Raw genomic sequence first — 10,603 nt, forward strand, 5'->3', positions numbered from 1 at the left:
GCACAATTGGGATATGCGTCATGGCAGCGTAAAGAGAAAAACACATGGAATCGGACATAATCGGATCAGAAGCAGGCCTCGTTCAAATAAATGTGAATGAAAATCCACATCCGTATCAGCAATCTGACAACTTAAAAATAAATCAATAAATAAAAATGCTCACGTGTTTTTAAAAAGACAACTAGGACTCAGGCACTAGCACTCATGCACGCACTCTCAATTTTCGTCACAAAAACATACTGTAATAATAATAATTTAATATAATGTATGCAGATAATGGAATGTAAAAAAAGAAAAACTAAGGTTTGCGTCATAATTGTGCTCCTTCTGGTGTGCAAGGTCTGGCATTTTTATTTTTTATATTTCTTTGGGGGGGGGGGGGGGGGGGGGGGACCAACCCCGAAAATGCTAATTGGTGATTTATCCCCACTTATTCAGGAATTTGTGGGGTTTAAAAAAATAAATACACCAATTCCAATGGCCGTCAATTTTTTTCGCTGTTCTGGTCCCGATCCTCTGCGAATAGCGGGGTAAACTGTACATGACCGAGTAGTATTATTTTGTCTAGATGTGTTACTGCACCTTATATGTTCAAATACCTGTTTCTTAGGGTTATAGCTATGCAACATCGATGCTAGTTTATTTAGCCCATCTAAGGCGCTTTGCATTGCGTGTTAGCATTAAGCTAGCAGACTTTCATAAGCTATGTGTTTGGTTAAATAAACAATATGTAATTGTCTTTATTTTATGTTAAAACTTCAACTTGCAATGGTAATAAACAGCTTTAATTTATTACTATTTGCTGCTTATTGTGAAGTTTGCTGCTAACATTTAGCGCTCGTAAAAAATTTTTTTATCCAATTAAGGACAAAAATTAGCCGGGCAACAGCTTCCATTTCAAAATACTCATAAGTCAAGTTACTCGTAAGTCGAGGTACCACTACATCTACTTTTTGCGACATATTTTTTCAGCGGCGTGCAGGGAGATTATTATTATTATGTTGAATTCATGCCTTGGCTCAATAAAAGGTGGAAAATACATAATAATAATAATAATAATAAAATAATATGCACACGTCTGCCCAGAAAATTTACATAAAATAAACACTTTAAAAAACAACCGTCATCAATATAAGCTACAGAGAAAACACCTACTAAATATGTTATAAATATGCTACATTAGAGGCGTGTCCATCATTACATAAGCAAAATAATAATTGCTGAGTGTTGTCAGAGGAGAAATGTGGCGGTTACTCTCATTGAAATCAATGTGGGAAGTGTCAGTCCAAGCCAATTAAATGTTATCTAACATTAAGATTTATATTTACTCATGTATTACCGTTTACTTCCTGGTGTTGACACTTATGGAGTTATTTACATGCAGTTTGTTTCATGCGTGGCATCGGTGTAAACACAGTCATAACCAATGCAGTATGTCTTACTTGAAATATACGTGGAAATAGACAAGGCAAGAAAAATAAAAAATGAATGAATGAATGAATAAATAAATAAATAAATAAATCGCAAATAGTCATTAAATCAGAATTTGGCACTTGGACTTGCAGTGCAAATCCAGCTCGACTGCGAGCAGATAAGCTCACTTTCAGTTGAGCCAGCGCAAAAGCTAATGCTGTCAGTGTCTGTAATGAGATGTGGGAAAAGTAGTAGTAGGCGGCAGAACAAGTTGGTTAACATGTCTGACCTCGCCACACGCGCTCACATTCGCGAATCGTGACATCACAAAAAGGACAATGACAAGAGCTATGTCTGACAATTATTAGACAGCTTGAATAATTTTTGGGTGATTGCTTTTTTAATAGGTGAGCCAATAACTTCCATTCTGATTATTTACTTAAGCTATCATGGATGCAGCTCACAAATTCAATTAGGTCCCTGTTGGGAATATTAATTAAACGTGCAGTGGTCTAAGCAGTCTATAATGTACTGTGCGAGATTTGAATGTTCATTAAATCACCAGTATGGAATAGTTTGACATTGAAATAGCAGCTTCAAAACCATGTCGATTGTATACTGGCCGACAATCACGCAAGTGTTTTGGAGAACGACCTTCAAGAGCTTCTTCCTGGAATCCTATTTGCAATAATGACGTCTGCGTCGTATCGTAACCTGCGCGCCAAAGCCGGACGATTCCTGCGAGTCGTCACCTTGAAGCCAATAGGTCGCTTATCACGATGCACAGAGGTGGATGGACATGAACAAAAATCACTTTCGAATGGACCCTGCAATGCCACGTTTCCACTTCGACTTTACCATTCGCAAATGGCTCATCTCGCTTCAAGTCGACGAATGGCCAATCACGGGGTTTGGCAACAACAAATGGCCCTTCGCTGAGATGGGTTCACCCAGCCAACTAGCAACTAACCTCAAGTCTGTTGCAATATTTTGATTTTAAAAAATGAGTCCTGTAACACAGGCTCACCAGCAAAATATGCAAGTCTATCCTCAGATATAACAATCGCACAAGAAGACGAGCAGCCTTAAATCCTCACGGCACGTCCTGTCACAATGAAAAGACAGACAATTCATTGTTGTGTCCCATTAATACCCTCTTTATTGTAATAATAAACGATTAATGTTGCCAGGGAAAACATCCATCTCGCGTTTCTCTCGACCGTCAGCCTTCGTCCCGCAGACAGTCGACGCACGCTTGCAACCCTCGTCCACCTGCCACTGCCCCACCCCCTCCGACTCAATCATCCAATCACAGAAATCTTCAGGGGTCTCACGTAGACTTGCATCTCATATAAAACTCTTGCAACAAGCCACGTAACACAACTGCAGATTTGCTACAATACATTCCCTCCTTCTGTCCTTTAAAAAAATACTAGACTTTGCAGTTGTGTTACATGAATTGGTGGTAGAGTTTTACAAGTTCCGACTGGATGCGAGGCCGTGAAGGTATCGGATTGTGATTGGATGAGCAAGTGTCTGAATGTGATTGGATGAACAAGTCGGTGGGTGTGGGCCTGTGCAACTGAGAATCACAGGGAGAGAGAATGTGCGAGCTTATGACGACTGAAAAATATCGATTCGCCAAAGTCAACTTGACGCTCATCACCCTCGCGTCAAATACAAAAAAAACAAAAGTAAACCAAACCAGACCAGACATTCAAACAGAAAGGCAGACTATGTTCAGGACCAACCAAAAGAAGCCTCTTTCATACAGAAATCCGGGATAATTGCTACTTTAAAATACCCTTCAAAGCTTATACAATGGAAATGAAAACATCTGTGTACAGTAACAAAGTGAACTGAACCAGACCAGACATTGGGGTAGACAGACAGACTGGTTGGTACCAAAAAACAAGCGTCTTTCACACATGGACAAGCTTCTTTCACACATGAATCCCACAAAATTGCTGCCTTGCAGTAACATCCAAACCGTTTGACAATGGAAATGCAAGCAACTGTGCACGATAGCGTAGCGAACCGAACCGGACCAGACATTCCACATTCAGGCAGACTACGGTCGGTACCAAAGGAGAAGCCTCTTTCACACAGAAAACGGGCAAAGTTGACGCATTAGAGCTGTAACCCGGCATTGATCCGCCTTTGACTTTTATGCAATCAGAAAATTAGACACCTGACAAACAAACAACAATTGTGTACCGCACCGAAGCGAACCGAACCAGTCTGCACTGCACGTGGTGAAAGGTGTTGGGTGAACTTGGTGAGACAGGCAGCGTACCAGCAGTCATGCAGGCACGACTTGCAGGGCAGACCCCCTGAAAAAAACTAACAAAAACAACAAATCAAAAAAACTCACAGACCAGCCAGTCAACACAAGGCCCGGACGCCCCGACACCAGCGCAGTGGTGCAGGACTCGCTCGGCTTTATCGGTGCGGTTACATCATGCCCAGCTATGAGCGCCCACCCCTTCCTCCGTGCGATAAGGTTTCAGGCCCATGTGCTCCTGTGTCACGTCTGCCAAAATAACTCAGCAGTTTCTAATAAACCACGGCGGAGAGGGAGGGGGGGGGTTGTCGCGGCCCACCTGGAAGCATAATTCCAAAAAAAAAACAAGGCAGGAATAAAGTTTTCAGGTTCAAACGAGCGGGCCCGGCAATATGGGAAGCACATGGCCGCTTTTTCTTCGCATGCTTTTTGCTTGCCTTTAGGCCCATTCATGTGCCATGAGCCATCGTGGGGTAAGCTGCGGGAAATTAACCGAGGTCACTTCGTTGGTCGAAACATGATCATTTACTCACAAATCTTTGTTGGCCTATCTATGTGAGCGACATAAAGTGACAGGCAGAACAATTCAAAAGGTGGTTAATTGACCCGTGCATCCACTTTTTCTGTTTTCTGATGGATGGATGTTTTTTCTCCCCCATGTAAAGTATGTGCCTTGGCTCAATAAACGTTTGAGAACCCTTGAAGGTTGGTGATGAAGATGAAGATGAAGAGGGAGGAGGTGATGATGGAGTGGGAGGGAAACGACGAGGATGATGGCGTGACTTCACCCCGTGATGATTATTCAGCAGCATTCCTCATTCCTTTACACAACATTCCCCTCTGCTGCTATAAAAACATTTTATTTTTTTTTCAAAGTTCGAAAATTGACTGACTCATGAAAGCACACTTTTCCAACGGGGGGGGGGGGGGGGGGGGGCGGGGATAAAATTAAAAATAAACCAACTACTTGCACTGTGAAAAGTCCACACATTCAACACTCAATAAATAAATAAACGGATAAATGGATGAGGAGGAGGAGGAGGAGGCTCGGTCCTCTTCCTCGACCTTCCATACGCGTGACCACCACGGTGGTGGAATCGTAGCCACAACTCACCCTTCAAAGCCGGCGACTCGGGTGCTCTGCAGCGGCGGGGAAATAAATCCGATTTCCGCGTTCTCCCTCGGGACTTGTCACATCATCCTGACAAGCACACGCAGGAAATGAACGCTTCTTCTCGGTTGCGTTCCCCCCCACACCCACCACACACACACACACACACACCAGCACCACCAGGCTCCTTCTTTCCTCCTCCCGCGTCGCCACAAATCCTTCCCCGGGCGCCGCGTTGTGAAATCCGGCCACGCTTCTCAACCGCACCGGCGTTCCCGGAGGATGGAACCCGGCCGTCCGCGTCTCAGCTTCCCACCGACGGGCACAGCCTTCCCACACTGCTCCATGCGTCGACCCGGCCCAAGTTTTTCTGGAGCCGGGTTTGAGCGCGTGAGCCCCGCCCTGGGCTCGGAGACCGTCTGCGGGGAAGGAGGCGAGCCGTCGATTAGCGGCAGCCAATCGGCGTGCGAGCGGGGAGGCGCTCCCTCTCCCCCTTTCCTCCTTCTCGCTCTCGACGCCGGTGACGAAGCGACGTCCTCATCCGGACTGGACGCCACCGAAACTGGCTTCCGTCCCACTGAGACGTGTGACGAACCGCACTCGAGAAGAGGGGAATGCTGAAAGACGAGCGTTCATGTTTTCAAAAAAAAAAAAGTGCTGGTACACTGCGAATGTATTGCGAACACAATTATATCCTTCTAACTGATCGCCTCTTTAAGTCAGAAACATTGTTGAGATGTACATTTTCACACCAATTTGGTTTTGTGATGATGATTATTGATTAGGAGGTGTTTATTTATTTATATATATATATATATATATATATATATATATATTTTTTTTTTTATATATTTTTGTTTATTATTATTTTTCGAAATCTACTATTCTAATGTGAATGCTGAGAGAAGAGCGTCAAGCACAAAATTTAAGACATTTTGAACTCTTGGATTTATTTTTATTTTTTTTCATACTCTTGCTTTTGTGCGTCTACATTTTTTTTAAATATTTTATATTTCTATTTGTATGGCAGCAATACTTATTTCAATTCTTAGTTCTTAATATTTCTCCAGTTTTGTGAATGCTGAGAGTCAGAGATCCACAATAACATGAATGTTGAGTGTTCTTGCTGTGATAGTTATTGGAGAATATATATATGTTAAAACTGTCTGTATGACCTGATAGAAGAATATAATTTAAATGATCGTTTGAAAAATTATCCCTCTCTGGCCCCATCTTGTGCCTGTAATGCCTTAAAATGTCAGGAGGAGCCAATCAGAGAGCGTTATGGCAGAAGGCATGACCCAGTAGTATGTCAATCATTTTCTCATGAACGCACACTCGGTCTGCCACACGGTCGCACGCAACAGCCTTGCACTGATCGTTTTCTTGGGCGGATTATTGAACTCGGGGAAGCAAACGAAGTAAAAAGAAGGAATTGGAATGCTGTCGTGACAAATCATGAGTAAACATACGTAAACGGGATTTCCTACATGGACGGCTAATTCACTGCGCTCGGAAAACCACCGCCAACGTATATTTCTACTCAGTCTACGCTGTCAGTGAATCACGCCTGTTTGATGTTTTTGTATTCATTTAAAGTTTACGAAGTCTGGACAGGAGAATGAAAAAGTGTGCAAAAAAAGAATATGGCCCATTGTCAGTCGTGTACAACTTCTTCCAGACTTGTGAATAATGATGTGCGATGATGAATAAGGGTGGAGAACTTTTTTCATCCCCTTTGCGGCCCATACAAAATTTATGAACAAATATGACGCAATGACGTAAATTGTCATACATCATCGTGACGATTTATTGGTCGAACGTTTTGAAACATTTTATATCGGTTCCTCTGATTTGGTTTTTTCGAATTGCGTGACGTCATGCTGAACGCTAACAGGGCGCTAAAAGCAGACATTTTCCTGCACAAAGTGCTGTCCATGCGCACGGCAGGAAATGTAAATCACACGCGGCGATAAAGAGAGACGCCGTCAACGTGGACAGATGGAGGGGATGAAGGTTTCAGAGGGGACCCACACACATACACAAAATGAGATTCACACGTGTGGCCAGACATTATTTGACAAAATATTGTCTGAAACACCTCCTAATTCACCCTCACAGATAATGCTTTGTCACATTTATGATCTAAAGCCCACGATAACTTATTCCTGCTCTGCAAAAGCGAGGGAAGCTGCTTCAGGGTGAGACCCAAGCACTCCGCTGCTGCACTTGAATGAAAACAGCAGTGCATTCCATCACGGCTTGATTGGCAGCTCGGCTCCACCTGGGAATATTCTCGGGGATGGGAGATGGATGGCGGGAAGCGGAGGGCTTCCGACGTGCTGACAACGGGGGGCGAGGCGGTCGTCCTCGGGTGAGGTTTTTAGAGGGGAGAGATGCTCCCTTTCCTGAAAATGTCTTCTTATCTACGTCTCCATTAAGACACGTGAAGACACACGTTATGAAGTGCTGTCATATAACCGCTGAGGGCTATTCTCAGGATAACACAGATTTCGTTCAGGTCATTTGCTTGAACATCGTGTACAATTACGCTCACCTATTATTAATGTGCATGGAAAGTTTCTTTAACAGGCGCTATATGCGAGTTTGAAAGTCATCCAGATCATATAATGGCCATACAATTGATAGAATCAAAAACATTCCAGAATGGTACACTTGCGCTAGTCGGACGACATCCATCCATCCTGCCAAAGCAAGAAACATCGAAACGGAGAAAAATATTATGATCAAAATAGCAAAATAATCGAAAAAATTATTAAAGTATTACAGTCGACAAAAATACAAACAAACACGTTAGAGAAATACACAAATATTTAATGAAATACATAAAAAATACAAATATGAAATTGCAAATGCTGAAATATTACAACAAAAATATAAAAAATATTGGGAAAATATGGAATTATTGGAGAAAAATACACAAATCTTAGGAAAACTACAAACTTAATGTGAGAAAAACAATAATGCTAAACGATGGACAAAAAAATATATATATATATATATATATATATGAGAAAAATACCAACCATTAGAAAATACAGTTAACACAAAACATTAGAAGTACAAAAATATTTAATGAAAATGTTATGAGCAAAATAGCAGAATATTCGAAAAATTGTCAGTACAGTAGATGAAAATACACTCATGTTGCAAAGAATATACACAAACATTAGACAAACAGAAAAATATTTAAAAAATGAATTGATAAAAAAATACAAACTTTAAATGATGGATTCACAAAGATTAGAACAAATACAAAAACGTATTAAATAGAATATATAATTACAAGACAAACATTCACAAGTAATATAAAAAAATGGAAAACTATTGGAAGGAAGAAAATAATAGACAGAAAATACCAAATTTTAGTCACAATCATTAGAAATGAATACACAATGCAAAAGCCCACAAATATATTAGCTTACAAATGCACAAATATTAGAAGCAAAATATTAAAATGTTAGACAAAAACAATACACAAAGTATTTGTCTTGAAAGCACCTTGCTTTGTTCATTGTTTATTGAGTTAAGGTCATTCCGAGAGATTCTCCTAACTGCTGCATCTCTACCACGGGAGTCCATTCATTAGACTTGCCCGGACAATTGACTTAACATGCATTGAGGTATGTAAGACGCGTTCACCGGCTGGGAGTCCCTGATTGATAAAGCATGAAGGCGGTGGGGATAATGAATGCCGATGTTTCCCCTCCGGGACAAATGTGGGTTAAGGCCGGGGGTGAAAGCTGCAATTAGGAAGCGACTCGGGAACCTTAAGCGGCACTCAAGGCCCTCCTGAAGCCTCATCTATCAGACGCTGATAAAAAGGGTTGAGCGTCGGGGTCAGGCTTCACAGAAAGAACACTGTTATAAGAATTAAGAGATGTTTCCTCTTTCCTTTGACCGAGCGGCAAAGTGGAGGAAAGATCACGTCTTGGAGGAGCACAGAGTGAGATTTGGGTCGTTGCATTTAAGAGCAGCTAGCTTCAATGACCGTGCATGTTGAAAAAATAAAAATAAAATCAAAGAGGGCATAAAATGACCTTTTGAACGGACCTGGAAAAAAAAAAAAGGAGGCTTTCCTGCCTGACTCCGGTGAAATATTTGAAAGCTTTATGAGAAAAGTAAAATAAGAAAGGTCAGCAGGAGTGCTCCAACAAACACAGCTGGGTGACGGCTAACGTTTTAATGACAGCAGACATTCTATTCACTGTTATCTTCTTTTTTTTTTTTTCAATGACTTGACTAACATAAAATGATTAATCAACTGATCCCATTCACTGTAATGCAGAACTGAAACGCGTCATGTGGTTGGGTGGGTGGAGTGGGTGGACTAGCCCAACATTTTACTTAAGTAAGAGTAGCCTACTGTTACTTTAGAATAATATGACTCCAGTAAAAATAAAACATAGCCCATCAAAAAATTCATGAAGTACTCAGCAAAAAGAAATACTCAAATACTAAGTAATCTATCAGTAATTCCACAAATCTCTCTGAAGAACCCAAACAGATTGCGCGAACAGTAATAAAAACCTGGAGATAAAAATACAAGAAGCTAGTGGAAAGCAGCTCAATGTGACGGGGTAAAAGTAAAGTTTCTCCTTAGCAAAAATGTCCGAGTAAAAGTACAAATTATATGGCATTAAAACTACCCTGAGAGTTACAATTAATCCAATAAATTGTATGTAGATTGTAGATTGTTACTAGTGGACACGCATTTATTTTGTACAAAGTCTTCCCAGATGAGTGGAACTTCAAAGAGGAGGAAACCCCCCATGTTTTGATTTGTTTTGTTTTTGTTTTTACCCTCTTTTGCCTCGTGTAGGTTTCATGTGATATATATATATATATTTGTGTGTGTGTTCCCTAACATGGTGGTTTGACCCCCAATGAGAGGCAGACCACCTGTGCATCGGGCGCCACACATTTGCAGGCCAGTAAAGAGGCGCATGAATCGTTAATCACACGCAACGAATCATTAAAAGCATCAAACGCCGAGGAGATACACGGCCACCTCGTTCTCGCAGTAATGAACTTCATATGTTCGCGTTGAAATGTGTTAGGGTGCCTTGCCAGACATTTTTTTTTAAAAAAGTATCTCTGAGATTACACAAAGTGCAACTAGATTGTGATCATAACGGCAAACCCGGCTCAGACTTCACTCTGCGGGCGCTGATAGGCTGCAGAGAGGTGCAAAGCAAACAGCGGCCTCAGAAAAAGTCAACAATCCACGCGAGGGACGACTTGACTGGACATGGTCAGCACATTTCTATCTGGCTGCCACTCTGGCTCAAAACAGAACATTATGGCACTTTTATTGCCCCAAAAATGAGATGGTTTTTTTTTTTTTTTTTGGCTCCACGTCATAACGGGTTTGATCTGATGATCTCGTCTCAATTAACTCACAAATTTACTCAGAATCAGAATCATCTTTATTTTTCCAAGTATGTCCAAAAAACACACAAGGAATTTGTCTCCGGTAGTTAGAGCCGCTCGAGTACGACAACAAACAGTCAATTGACAGAGGGCACTTTTGAGACATAAAGACATTGACAAAAACAGTCACTGAGCAATAAAGGGTTGCTAGTTATCTGGTAATGCCGGTACAATTTATTTATATATTTATTTATTTTGACAATTGTGCAAAAAGATGCAGCGTCCTCTAGCAATTAGAGCAGTTTGAATGACTAATATAGCAATAGTCCGCTGCAATGACCATTGTGCAAAGGGCGCCGAGACCTCAAGGAATGTATGCAGTTTAAAGTGACGAGCAGCGC

At 41.4% G+C, this 10,603-nt stretch overlaps 1 protein-coding gene across 2 annotated transcripts in view; it reads right to left on the reverse strand.

Moving 5' to 3' along the window:
* The window catches only part of rhbdf1a (rhomboid 5 homolog 1a (Drosophila)), a 37,631-nt gene extending 32,319 nt beyond the window's left edge, over nucleotides 1-5,312 (reverse strand). The window contains exons 1-2 of one of the 2 annotated variants that reach the window (XM_061701041.1): nucleotides 4,980-5,312; nucleotides 4,812-4,898 (exon numbers count right to left, since the gene is read on the reverse strand). The gene's annotated coding sequence lies outside the window, so the exon portion shown is untranslated. The remainder of the gene's footprint in view (nucleotides 1-4,811; nucleotides 4,899-4,979) is intronic. The other variant, XM_061701043.1, reaches the window with a different exon arrangement.
* Between the last annotated feature and the right edge of the window lie 5,291 nt (nucleotides 5,313-10,603).

This window comes from Phycodurus eques, chromosome 16 (genome assembly GCF_024500275.1).
Source record: "Phycodurus eques isolate BA_2022a chromosome 16, UOR_Pequ_1.1, whole genome shotgun sequence".
In the NCBI taxonomy this organism is placed as follows: Eukaryota; Metazoa; Chordata; class Actinopteri; order Syngnathiformes; family Syngnathidae; genus Phycodurus; species Phycodurus eques.